We start from the raw sequence: 15,300 nt of genomic DNA, 5'->3' as shown, positions 1-15,300 counted from the left end.
TATTTAGTTTTCTTACGCTTTTGTTTTGTATGTGTTTGATAGCTAGCACAGTATTACATGTATTATGCATCATAGATGGTTGTTTAATGGAAATAGTTTTAAAGTCGAAAATGGTAAACCACTCATATATACACTAGCTTTCATTCATTTTATAACACGGATATCATTTAATATTAAACGTTTCCGGGCAGTTGAAGAATCAAACCACATGGGATCTTTCTTGTGTAGCTGAATAAAGGAGTGGTGTAGTGCATACACCTTTCAGATGATGTAAAATGTAAAACCAATTGACAAGTCGATTACTAGTTATTGTATTGATATATGTCAGAGATAATATAGTTTCTAATGAACGAACGAATCATTGTAAATGTAAAATTACTGATCTTTATCTGCGATGAAAACTCAAGTTAAAGCTTGTAGTAAAAATTATAACAACATTACCACATCTCGCGTCTGAGACAGTAAACATATTGTGATACAAACACAAGCTATTTTATCGTAATCATAAATAAACAATTATGTACAAATACAAATATTTTATTGGCACAAACACAATTACAATAATTGGCAATGGCCCATACAACTGGTATACAAATAGTAATAATGCATAGAATAGCAATAGGCATATTTAGAACAATATCATCGAACGATATCAATATCATCAACAGTAAATGATTAAAAAAAAATATATCAATTACATAATTGGTCAAACATATTAAGTATTGAAAATAATGACAATATTAATATGTAATATTATGAACAATGATTATTAGCAATTTTATAGAGTTTGTTCTGCTTTACGCAGGTTCAAACTGTCTGAGATGAAAGAGGAAGTTAATTTTAGGATTGTGTATGAATTATTATTTAATAAAAAGATTATATTATTTTCATGTTTTTTAAATTTTGTAGGATCAACGATTATATTTGAAACTTTATGGTAAAATATGTCCCTCTTAGTTGAGTATTTTTCACAATGTAAAAGAAAATGTTTTTCATTTTCAATTTGACCAGAATTACATACAGAGCAGTATCTCTCATTTCTGGGAATATTTAGATGTCTCCCTCTTTCAATCATCAGTGTATGAGCGCTTATACGGATCTTACATATTGCAGCTCTGTCACTTCTGTTTTTTAATATATCAACATAGGGTGGTCTTCTGCCCATTATGTAGACACTTTTGAAAAAGTCTAACTTTTTGGATTCAAATATATTTGCATTTTGAACTTGCAAACATTGGTCATTAATTCTTTGTTTAATAGAATTTAAATTACCTTTAACATAATTAAAGTTATTGATGATATAAGACATTCCAAGTTCATTCAAAAGACTCTTGACCTTTATGACCCAAGGGTTTGAATCTACAGATTTAGTGAATATATCATATGCCAAAGAATTTTCCGAAGAAACTATATGGTTCAGGTAGTTGAATATTGAATATAATATTTTATTTTTCAAGGGAATTCTATTAAGTTCAGCTCGACATCCATCATTAGATGCCTTACAGTGAACCCCTAATATGTCTTTGATAAATTTAACATGAAGTTTTTCAAATGGATCAGAGTCTTTAAAATGTGAATCCACCCCCCAAATTTCACTACAATATGTAAGAATGGGAGTAACTAAACAATCAAACAATTTTTCAAGAAGTCTACATGGGTTGTTGAGACCTATAGTTTTCTTTATTTTATAGTATGCCTTCCTGGCTTTTTCCATTAGAGTATTCACAGCAAGGCAAAAATTGCCATTATACTTTAAAACAATACCCAAGTAACAATAATTTGTTACTGTTTCAAGATATGCATTATCATAAGTAAAATGGTTTAACAATGTCTTGCCATTAGAATTAAATATCATAATTTTTGATTTATCAGTATTAACTTGTAGTTTCCATGTTGAACAATATTCATGTAAAATATCAAGAGATTTTTGTAGACCCTCTTTGCTTTCAGATAGTAAAACAATATCATCTGCATATAAAAGAATGTTCAAAGAGGTATCCCCAATAGCAACTGGATCCGTATGTTTGTTATCAAGATTACCTACTAGATCATTTATAAAATAGTTAAAAAGAAGTGGACTCAATACGTCACCTTGTTTAACACCCCTTTCTGATAGGAATGGAGGACTCAACCCATTAGAGAATTTTATTCTACTTACTGTATCAGTATACATTGAATAAATAACATTAAACATTTTTTGGGGGATATTATGTTTTATGAGTTTAGAAAATAAACCTAGTCGCCATACAGTATCAAATGCCTTTTTTAAGTCTATGAAGGCAGCAAAAACTTTTTTCTTTTTTTGTCTATATTGATCAGTTATGGTCTTAAGAGTGAATATGTGGTCAGCTGTACGACTTTTCTCTTTAAAACCTATTTGATTTTTACTTATTAAATTTTTGATATCCATAAATTTTACTAAACGTTTATATAAAACTTTATTAAAAAGTTTACCTAGGTTGGAACTAATAGATATACCTCTATAGTTCCCTGGATCAAATTTGTCCCCTTTCTTATGCAAGAGAACAAGTAAGCTCTCATTCCATATTCTCGGAAATTGACCAGATTCGAATATGCTATTAAAGAGTTTATGAAGTGGTTTTATTAAGATGGGGATTGCATTTTTCAACATTTCATTTGAAATCATGTCGGCTGATGTGCTTTTGCCATTTTTAATTAAACGAATAGCTGTTACTATCTCTTCAATTGTTATCTCTGAACTCAAGTGAGTTAAGTCATCTGTAACATGTGATAAATTAAACTTTTCTTTTAGAGAGTCAAAATCTTTAATAATTTTAGAGTGAAAACTATTGTGATTTATGTCACAGTTATTCAATTTTTTATAAAACTGGATGAAATCTTCTTGTGGTAAAGATTCATTTTCTTTGTTATTACTTTTTTGTCTACTTAATTTATTCAAGATGATCCAAAACATCTTTGGGTCTTTCTCACATGTATAAAGTTCTGAAAATATATCTTTTTTGTATTTATTTTCTTCATATTTACATAGACGTCTAAGTCTAGATCTGAAAGAATAAAATTTATGTCTGTATTCAGAATTATAGGGATGTTTATTAACTAACTTTGCATAATTTTTTACTGTAACGCCAAGTTCACGGCAAGATTCAGAGTACCAAGGTCGTCTTTTTGACCTATTTTGATTTTTATTTCTGACTGGGACTTTCTTTACTAGTTTAGCAGACTTCAAAGCATTTTCATATAGTATATTATTAAATGAATTTACTGCTGATTCAGAGTCTTTAAAAGTTGATTTCAAAAACTGTTCAAATTTGTTTTTACTCTCTATACTATTACTATTTAATGTGTATAGATTTATTGCTTCAGGTGTCCATATAAATTTATTTGGGATAGGATCCAACTGATATTGGGGTGTATTTTGAGGCATAATAAAACCTATTAATAAAGAACAACTTATTATACAATGATTTGACAAAGAAGTAAAGTCATGTACTTCAAAATAACCAACTATATGTAATAATTCTTTAGACACAAGCATATAATCTACAACACTACATCCATTGTATGTAATACAAGTGTGTTTACCATGAAAATCACCTATGGTTCTACCATTTAGTATTCTAAGACTTGATTCCTTACATAAATTCAGTAGATACTTTCCACTATTGTTGACAAGTTTGGTGTCAAGGTTATTCCTTGGTATATTTTGATCAGAAATATATTGTAAATCATCTTGATTTGAAGTACAAGAATTATCAAAGGCAATAAAATCTGGTTTTGTATTAGTATAGGCATTGAAATCGCCTTGGACTATAATGTGCCCTAAATTAGAGTATTTAACAACATCAGCTAGTAGCTTGTCATAAATGGGTTCTAACCCGGTAGTGTTCGTGCTAGAACTTTCTGGAGACATATATACTGTAGCAATATATATGTCCTTATCTAATTTGAAAAAATTATGGTCAATTTTGATCCAAAGGATATCAGTGTGATATTTTGGTAATTTTTTTATTCCTTTTGAAATGGAATTTTTAGCAAAAATATTTATTCCACCAGAATTGCGTCTGGCTTTATAATGTTTTTTTCTATTATTACTGTCAACAAAGCAGAAACCTGGGATACTTATTTCATTAACATCAACATCATTTGTCCACTTGTATACTAGTATACAAAAATCTGGAAAACCAGATAGGTTCATTATACATGCACCTAAACTGGCCATTCGTTAAAGAGCGGAACAAATGAATACCATGCATGTAATACTCTATGCTTATTCGTATTTATACATTAATTCATAAAAATCGTTTGTAAGTGAGTAAAACGTTTTTTAAGCGTCTTAGGATGTTTATTCATGTTGTTTTTAGGATTTTTGCAAGATATTCGGAATCCTCTGGGTTTTTTTTTTATGTACTTTCCCAAAATATTTTGCCCGCTAACCCCTACTTTTATATATTTTCATAATGTTATTACACAAAGTTCTATTTAAAAATCTAATAAAATCCTTGTTATTTTTTAAAAAGTTTTTGTAAGAAAAAAGGTGCAAATGTTAAATGTATGAAAAATATAGAGAGAATGATTTCCCGCCAAATTTTCATTGCCCTTTTTTTTATATTAGCTCACGGATGATTTTGGCAGTCTAATCGTTTTACCTTTATTCCTCCTTTATTCATAACCATTCTTATTTTTATTTTAACTGTAGCTGTGTGCAAATTAAGGACAACCGATAGACAAATGCAATAACATCAATAATTTAAGACCTCATTAAAGATTAAAACAAAATTAAATTACATTAGACACATTTAAAACTTGACGGTGTCACCGTCAAGTTTTAAATGTGTTGAAATGTGTCCTATCGAATAAATAGAATAGAAGAGAAGAGAAGAGAAGCAGTGGTGGATCCAAGGTTTGAACCCCCTTTTTTTGGACGATCAATGCATTTGAATTGGGACATGTAGTCGGACCCCCCCCCCCCCCTTTTTTTTGTCGTGGGTCATGAACTACCCTATTTAAAATGGCTGGATCCGCCCATGAGAAGTTTAAATCGGGGTTATACCCTAGTCCCACTAGGCCACGATCGCACTACGATCTGTGAAAAAAATGCAAATGTTGATGATCGTAGTGCGATCGTGTAGATCGCAGTAAGGTCGTATCACGGTCGTGGTGAGGTCTTCAAGATCATGAAGAGCGTGGCCAACTTTGAACATGTTCAAAACAATCGTGGTGCGGTCGTGGCGAAATCAGGTCGTAGTAGAAGCGTAGTGAGAGCGCACTAAGATCGTAGTAAGATCGCAAAGGTCGCTGTACAATCGTAGCGAGAGCGTAGCGAAAGCGTGATTCTATTCGGAGAGACTGCGCTACGATCGCACACCGACGTTATAAAGACCTCACTACGACCATCACGTTCTCACTGCGACCCAACTACGCTTCCACTACGACTATACCACGCTGTTCACGACCATAGTACGATTCTAGCACGCCCTTGCCGTCCTCATCACGCTCTTCTTACGACCTGACTACGTTCACACTACGACAATCATTCTCATTGTCATTTTCACATAAAATATATAAAAAATGCTCCCTAGATTTTGTTTGTTTGAATGTAATTATCCATTTGCTCTAACGGTTCAACCATGCTTCTCGTTTTTATATAGATTAGACCGTTGGTTTTCCCGTTTAAATGGTTTAACACTAGTAATATTTTGGGTCCTTTATAACGTGCTGATTGATGTGAGCCAAGGCTCCGTGTTGAAGGCCTTACCGTGGCCTATAATGGTTTTCTTTTATAAATTGTTACTTGGATGGAGAGTTGTCTCATTGGCACACATACCACATCTTCCTATATATATTGATACATCTATGTCATCTCTGCTACATGTATCGTTCACTAAAATATCGTCATTGAGCTTTATGGACCAGCAATAGGTTGTAATTTAGGTTTGATTGGTCGGTCCGACATCTCTGCTTGATCAGGATTCGTTACTTTGCTCCCTCTGCCTCTACATCAACTCCTATCACCATGCCCACGTGTTCTGGCAGATTTTGGTGGCATGACTGTATTGTTTCCGAGAAATCTACGATTTAATCAGAAATAGAAGGAATTGAACTGTATTGATATGGAACACGATGTTGATGTTATTGCTGAGAACGTAGTAAGATCGCGCTATGAACGTAGTATAATCGTGGTAAGAACGTGTAATAATCGCAGTAAGATCGTGTTGCAATCGGATAACTCGTGGTATGGTCGTAGTGAGAACGTGAAGAGCGTAGAAAGATCTTGATAAGCATAGTGAGGTCGCAGAATAAGCGCGGTGAGAACATGGTATAATCGTAGCGGGATCTTTGTAGAAGCGTAGAGAGGACGTAGTAGCATCGTGAAAGCAACGAAAATTTACATTTTCATGCCGCTCATACCGCGACCTCACCACGATCTAAATTTATTTTAGATCGCGGTGAGCGTGGTACGATCGTGGTCTAGTGGGACTGGGGCTTTACATGAACATTACAAACATAAGCTTGGCAGTACTAGTAGAGTTTCGTATCAACATTGCTACCTTTCCAATTTAAAAACATTAGCATAATAAATATCTTTATCACGCTTAAGGACTATAGTCAACTTCATGTGCTATATTTGACTTTTTAAGATATACGCATTTAAAAGATGATATATTCTAAATGTACACACGTTTTAAGCTCTTAGATAGCAAATTTATTTTGGGATGACTTTAGCCATTATTGAAAGCCCTGTCAGTAACTTTTGCAATTTAGCAATTTTAGACAACATAGACATTCTATCGTCTTTATTCATTGCAATGGGAAAAAAGAAAATGTTCTGTACCGTTGACAGTACTAGAATCACATACTATACATATGTATTCTGCGTGCAGAGGTATCAGGATGCATCTGTCTAGTTATATTTGTAAAATGTTAGGGAGCTACCATTTGATTTTTATGGGGGGGGGGGGGGGGGGGGGGTAGGATGAAAAATCTTGTCCTGCATTTTTTTTTAGTTTTAATCTCTGTCCTGCCTTTTTATTTTTCACTTTATCCGGTCCTGCTTTTTTTTTCTTAGTTTATCCTGACTTTTTTTTACATAAATTGTCATCCTGACTTTTTTGCAAGTGTCTCATCCTGCCTTTTTTTTTTTTAACTCCAAACTCCTGTCCTGCCTATTTTTTTCAAATTTCATCCTAGCACCCCCCCCCCCCCCCCCCCCCCCCCCTCCCCCCATAAAAATCAAATGGAGGATCCCTTATCTAGTATAAGATGCATCTGTCTAGTTCTATTTGTAAAATGTTATCTAGTATACGAATAAATACGTTGCCTTGAAGGATACTTAATAATGGACAGCTATACAGTATAAACTGCTACTTTTTTGTATTTCAAAAACATGCAACTAAACGTTAAGCATGCAATTATCAGTTAATCGATCAACGTTTTTAAATAAAGTTAAACGGTGTTTCTATATTCGCTTATATTATATTTCCTTTATCCTGCAATCAGCCAACTATTGTACAAACAACAGGTACACTAATATTTTTGTTGTTGCTTTATTTCTACTTGTTCAAATTAATGTTCTGTTGTCCGACTTCCATATTGAACGAGCGGTAATGCGGATATTCCTTTTTTTACGTAACAGTTAATTTTTGGGGTCCGCGTTAAGCTACATGTCAAATTCTTTGAAAAATAAGGGACACATTTTTTAGATTTTATACAACTAAAATTTCAAGTGAGTGGTGTAAATTTCAGGATAAAAATAATATACGTTTATTTTCGGAGAAAACAAATATAAGTACTTGCTACGAGTCTGAGAAAAGCTCGGCGAAGTTAGTTTTTCGTCATGTTTCGAATGCTCATACACATAAGTTGTATATTTTCCGACAATGTACATATATCATATATCTATCACACTCGGGGAGAAAATAGATACATGCGTGGAATGAAAAATGTGCTGAAAATACACGTTTGCAATATTGGAAATTCCTTTGTGGTTTTAAGGAATGGTAATACTTGTTTTACGCACTTGAACGTAACCTTTATTGCTTTTTTTCATAAAGTGTATATCATATTATGCGTACATTCGCCATGATAACGATTTTAATTTGAAAATAAGTTGAAATAAAATTATACATACCTGTCCCTTTTCTGTCTCATCTTTGCTGTCGCTAAATACGGCATCGGATATCATAAGCATTGAAAGAAATAAAAAGAACACATTTTAAATTAGGAAAACCATGGTGGAATTATAAAATCGACGATTATTTCAAAGTACACATCTAGACCGATGTGGGCGTGTCAAATACCGGCTGTTTTCAAGAGAAGGGTCAAATTTTTATTGTGATTGACATGCAGGCTAGGGTGAGAAGTATAAATTAGTGTGAACATATTATTAATTAAACACTCATTGGTAGGATATTCATTATGGCAAGTTGGGACATTGTATTAAACAGTGGTGATTTTTATCTTGTGCTTGGACGTTTCAAATGGGGAAAAAATAAAATATATCATACCTGGAGGATTAGGATTTTTTTTAAAAGGTACTGTAGCTTAAGTTAACTTAGTCTTGGCTTATGCCAATGCAGAAAAAAATGAGAACGATTTTTTTTTATAATTTCACATTTTTCTAATTTAAAATTACATTTTTCAAAACATTTTGTAGTTTTGATTGACAATTATTTTTAGCGTTTGGGCAATCAAAAGCTGACATCCACTATAATATTATAGCCAAAAGTGATGAAAGTTGCATTAAACACCAACAAGTAATCAATAAATCTTATAATTTCAACAGTTCATTAAAATTCACTTTCAAGAAAGTACATTTTGCTTGGTTTCAGTTATTGTTTTAGAAATGTTAAAGACTTTAAACGTCATTATCCACCAGGGTGCGATAATGACCGGAAATGGTTCAGTACTGGTCATGTGTTAACGAGAAATTTTATTTTTCTTAATTGACGAATTTAACAGGTTTTCTTTTTTAGATCACCTGGCCCAAAGGGCCAAGTGAGCTTTTCCCATCACTTTGCGTCCGTCGTCCGTCGTCGTTAACTTTTACAAAAATCTTCTCCTCTGAAACTTCTGGGCCAAATTAAGGTTCATCATAACAAACGGACAAATATGGCTGTATTTACATGCCAACAATTACTCTGAGTACAGACTTACCTGTAAAGTTTGAAAAGTTTTAATGCCTAGCATCCACTAGATATAATAAAGTTAAATGCATTTTGTGTTTCAGAAAGATAAAATCTCTCTTGGATTTTGATGGGCATTTTTTTTCCTTCATGCAAAAGGTGTGAAAATTGACTAAGTTGTGATACAACTAGGAGATGCTCCCTCAGGTAAAAAACCGGTTTGTATTGTTTTCATTGTCCTTAATTGACATGGACACCAGGTATCTTCACAACTATAGGTGAGTTAAAGAGTTTATCTGAGTCAGTGAGTGGACAGTATCAAAGTAATTCAGGTGTTTGTTTATTTTTGCACCTTCTGAAGAAAGGAAAAAAAATGCCCATCAAAAACCAAGAAAGATTTTATCTTTCTTAAACACAAAATGCATATAACTTTTATATATCTAGTGGATGCTAGGCATTAAAACTTTTCATATAGCACAGGTTAGTCTGTACACAGAGTAGTTTTTGAGGTGAAAATACGGCCATATTTGTCCATTTGTTATGATGAACCTTAAACCAAACTTGGCGACAATCATCATTGGGGTATCTAGTTTAAAAACGTGTCCGGTGACCCGGCCAACGAACCGAGATGGCCACCATGACTAAAAATAGAACATAGGGGTAAAATGCAGTTTTTGGCTTATAACTCAAAAACCAATTGAAAGCATTTAGATCAAAATTAATCTGTTTATCAGGACAAGATCTATCTGCCCTGAAATTTTCAGATGAATCGGACAATCCTTTGTTGGGTTGCTGCCCCTGAATTGGTAATTTTAAGGAAATTTTGCTGTTTTTGGTTATTATCTTGAATATTATTGTAGATAAAGATAAACTGTAAACAGCAATAATGTTCAGCATAGTAAGATTTACAAATAAGTCAACATGAACGAAATGGTCAATCGACCCCCTAAGGAGTTATTGTCCTTAGTAGTCATTTGTAAATTTTTACTAACATTTTCCACTGAAACTACTAGGCCAAGTTCATTATAGATAGAGATAATTGTTAGCAGCAAGAATGTTCAGTAAAGTAAGATGTACAATCACATTTCCATCACCAAAACACATTTTTGTCATGAATCCATCTGCTTCCTTTGTTTAATATTCACATAGACCAAGGTGAGCGACACAGGCTCTTTAGAGCCTCTAGTTTCATTTTGTTTCAAAATAGTCTACAGTAACTATAAAAGATACATTAAAAATAATAAGGAAGGCATCATATGCATTACCGAAAAGATCAAATCTAGAAGTTTAGTTATAGCACTATATACATGATATATAATAATGACTTTTGCGTTATAGCCAATTATTTTAACATCTAAAATAGATGTAGCAAGAAATGATCAACAATATGCAATTTGCACATAAGTTACAAATACTCAAATTATCAGTAACAGGATGAGTTTTACCAATATTTTACGTTTTTAAGAAAATGCGAATGCGAAAGCTATCCACCAGAGTTCAAAGCATTAAATTGGTAGTAAGCTAACTTTTCCTATAATCTTGAAAACTACAATAGCTAGAAAAATTTAAAAGGTGAAACAAATTTTAAGAAAAGGAAGATATTAATTCATTTATGTTGTTGTAAAATTGGCATTGATGCAATTGTACTTTTAACTATATTTGACTACAAATATTTGCCTTGAAATGGGTAAATACGTTTGCCCTTAAAATGTCCGATGTAATTGCGTCCTAGATTTTGGCGTCCTAAATACATGATATACATCAATTCGCAAAGCATATATTTTTTTCTAAATATAACTGAACGCGATCAGGTTCAAGGCTTTATGGTTTTTGTTAATACTAATCTTTATTGCAAAATTACACCTATAAGGGTCAAGCAATACATTTCGTTGACTTATTTGAATATTTCAGGTTTTAGGAGTGGATGGAGAGGTTCAAAGTGTTCAGCTTAAAGATTTCGATACACAGAAATCCTTATTTAAAGACCAGTTCAAAGGGACTTTATTTTCAAGATCAACCTTCTTAAAGGCGTGGAATCATATCCGTGGTAAGACTTTTGTTCATGTTGTTAGTCATTGAACATGTAGAAATTAAATGGTAGCTTCCTTAGTAACACAAATAGATAAAAATAAATAGATTAATTTAATTCTTGAATTTGACAGCAATACAAGAAAAAATAAAATGACCTGGGATTTAGTAAGCTTAATATATATCTAAGATAGCTACATAGTTTGATGAAAATCCAAGTTGATTTGAAAAAGTTATAAAAAAAATTAAAGATGCCTATCTGAATTTATATAATAATTTTAATTTTTACCTATTGTAAAATTAAATTCTTTCATTTCACAGCAATAAAATAAACTACCTAATAAGCTTAAATTTTGTAAGATCAATATTTAATTTAGTTAGATGGGCTGATTTACACCAGTCAAAACTAAATTTGAAGTCAAGACTAGTCGAGACAGGTCGAAACTAGTCAAGACAGGTCGAGACAGGTCGAGCATTGGTCAAGACCCTTTCAGACTACACAAAGATCATCAAGTACTGAATCAGACTAATTAAGTAAAGTCGAGACATAGTCGAGTACACTAAAGTACAGTTAAATACAGTCGAGACAATGTCGAGACTAGTCGAGTAAAATGTGTGCTCGATTTTACTGGTCGAGCACAAAAACTGGTCAATTCAGACTCTGAGCAGTTTGTAGTGTATGCTTACTGCTGATTGTGCGGTTAACCTTTTTAATATGATAAATTGAACCTCAAAATAGGATTTTATTTGTAAAAATGTGACAGTTTTTATCAAAACAAAATATTATTTTGATAGGAAACAGAGATGACAATTGAGCTCGAGTCAAGAACTTTACATGCAAACGAGGTAAGTTGAGGATGAACTTAGGTGAAATTAAATAAAGCAAGAATTTAAGATTGTTAATATTACCCGGAAGAGCATTAGATAAGCCTCAAAATAAGCTAAATACATTGAAATGTCATGGAGCTCATTTCGAGATATTTGATTTTTAAAAGATGGCCGGATAAGGCTGACTCGAACTCTGTGTATATATCTGTCTGACAGGATTTATCTGACATTCACCTCATCATGCTCATTGTCATCATACTTTAAAATGTCAAGTTTATGCGATACTTGTAGTTAGAGCTTATTCTTTAATAATTTCCACATGAAATCAGTGATTAGTGAATCGGACGAGACGTTTCAGTATGTGTGGTTAGTCAATTAAACAAAACACTGATTACTTTGATTTACAAACTCAATTATTTTCAAAGGAAATGAAGATACCTGAGAATCAGATAAACATCAGATCATTGGAAGTAACAAATGTGAGTATGAAGTATGAGTATGTTTTATTTGTTTCTGCTAGTCCCATGTCGTGGATTATGAAATAATTTACTGAAACTTAGATTACAAAATTGTAATGCCTTGGGCAAAATGAATCAGTGAAATATATAACATGTGTATGCAATGTAGTTTTAAGCTATCAACCGTTATATTTCTGTCTTCTCCGCAAAATATCAACGAGCACCTAAAACAAAAACATATATTTATATTATTTTTAAGTTCAGATTTGCACGTTGTGTTATAATTCAGCTTTCTTTGGAAAACCGGTTGGGATCCAGTTCGCGGAAAAGGTGGGGAGGGGGTGTAAACCTGGAACATCATGATACATTTGCATTTTTTGTGAACTTCAAAAATAATCTAATAATTATTTCCAGTAATGTGTCATTGCTGGAATGATTTCACACTTAATTGAAATATTTGTTTGTTTTTTACTTGACGTTAAATTGGGCCACATTTGTACATGTTAAATGTCTGTCCCAAATCAGTAATTTAGTGGTCGTTTTGGTTGCTGTTTGTGATCTATGAAGCATTTCTATTTATCGGCCGTTGATATTCACGTTTAAATTTGTATGCCCCACCTACAATAGTAGAGGGGCATTATGTTTTCTGGTCTGTGCCTCCGTTCGTCCGTACGTCCGTTCGTTCGTCCGTGCGTCCGTTCGCTTCATTTTAAGTTTTGACCACAATTTCACGGTCCACTGAACATAGAAAATGATAGTGCGAGTGGGGCATCCGTGTACTATGGACACATTCTTGTTTGACATTATGTTAAATCGTATTTTTTAAGCTTACACTACGGCATATGATTGCTTATTGTTGAATATTGTACAGTAAAATATAGCTGCTTACATCCAAATCAATTTACGTCTATGTGATATTGTCACTAGAAATCATACCACATCTTTGTATTCCTATTTAGTTTAAAACATATCATTTTAATAAAATTAAAAGCAGCATTCAAAAAGAGGTGAAATTCTAAAGAAGATTACATTGTTTAAATTTTTTTCTCAGGATTTCGCAATGAACGAAAAAGTAATGGGCTTCTGGAAACTGGAGAAGAAATGGTATAATGCAACAGTCCTAGAAAAAACTAAATCAGGTAAACCATGATATACATTAAAGAAAGATTACAAAAGAACGATGAGTAATGAGTTGATTGATTGTCAGGTAGTTTTTTTTTGTTGTTGTTTAAGGCCACATAGTGCACTCTAGGCTATATCATAGATATAGGAAGATGTTGTATGTGTGCCAATGAGACAAGTCTCCATCCATGAATTTTTTTTATAAAAGTAAACAATTATAAGTCAAGGTATGGCCTTCAACACAGAGCTTTGGCTCATACCGAGCAGCAAGCTATAAGGTGTCAGACCACCAATTACTCCCTCAAATTTAGAACGTAAAAGTAGGCCTACTCGGGACAAAAAATAGTGCATTTGATGTCATTGTTTACTTAAACTACACAACAAATTTGCAAAAATGAAACTTTTGGTGAAAGAGAAATATATTAAGACCATTTTGAGCCCAAATTTACTTGTCTATGAGTTGAAATTAAAAATTGAGGATTAATGCGCTCCATAGCATACTAATTTAAGATTTCAAGAAAACCAGGGGTTATTTTTAGTGGTACATCCATTCGGAAGGTCTCTTCTTTTTTATATGGCTTTAAAGGTATGTCGAAAATTGGAATGAAGAAAGGTGATACCTGTACGATTCAGGACATACCTGGTTTGTAAGAGGTTAAACTTAAGATAAAAAATTTAGAAATCTATGAAAATTGCAAAATTTGGTTGAACAGATAGGGACTTTTAATTGGTGGTCTGACACCTTTTATAACGGGCCCAAAAAAATTACTAGTGTAAAACAATTCAAACAGGAAAACGAAGAGCGGTCTAATTTATATAAAAATGACCGTTTGCATTTATTGGCTGAGAAAATTGGCATATCTGGAGAGAACACAGAGCATCACATGTCCAATCAACAGAAACAATGCACATATCATTCGAAGTAAAAGACTCACTAAGGAGTCAACATTTCGATAAAGTCTAGGGAAACATCATATGAAAGGAAAGATGTATATATGTTTGATCTAATTGTATATGCATAATTTGTGTTTGGTTTTCTGTCCCTTTGATTGGATAGTCTCTATTTTACAGGTTACAAAGTCGTATTTGCAGACGACAACTTAGTAATAGTGTTAGGTCTACAGAATCTACGACAAAAGACATCGAGATGAATTCAGCTGAAGGCGTTTTGTTTAACAAAACACTTTCATATATATATGAATTTACAAGAAACTCACAAGTCATCTGATAATGCTCTCAAAACAGGATATAATAAACAATATCAACAACAAAAGGAAGCTGTATTTCCTTGTCCTTGAACAAAAGACATTTAACATCAGTCAAATGATCCTATATATTTATACATGTATACAAGAATGAACAAGGTTATATATGTTATTTAATCTATATTGGGACATTATCATGGTATCTTAATGACAAAAAAACAAACATTCACATAATTAGCTTGTTTGGTCTGAATGTGCTTGTAATTTAATATGACAAACTGTATGTAGAATAAGAAGTAATTATCACACCATCAATGAGACAACATCAACGACGAAAATAAATAGATGAAAAAGTATGCAAAAATCATCAACAACAGATAGATGTGCGTAGAATCGCCAAGTGTGTTACAACATTATGCACATAAAGCTGTTCAATATAGTTGCAATATTAAAATATGTAACAATGTGTCATAGAGCACTTTTTATAGTAATTAGTAAACACAATCCTAGCATATTAAAATTTATGATGATGTACTTGTGCAAGTTATTGAGTTT

Source organism: Mytilus galloprovincialis, chromosome 9, assembly GCF_965363235.1.
Source record: "Mytilus galloprovincialis chromosome 9, xbMytGall1.hap1.1, whole genome shotgun sequence".
NCBI lineage: Eukaryota > Metazoa > Mollusca > Bivalvia > Mytilida > Mytilidae > Mytilus > Mytilus galloprovincialis.
The sequence above is the reverse complement of the archived record's forward strand: the minus strand, read 5'-3'. Positions refer to the sequence as shown.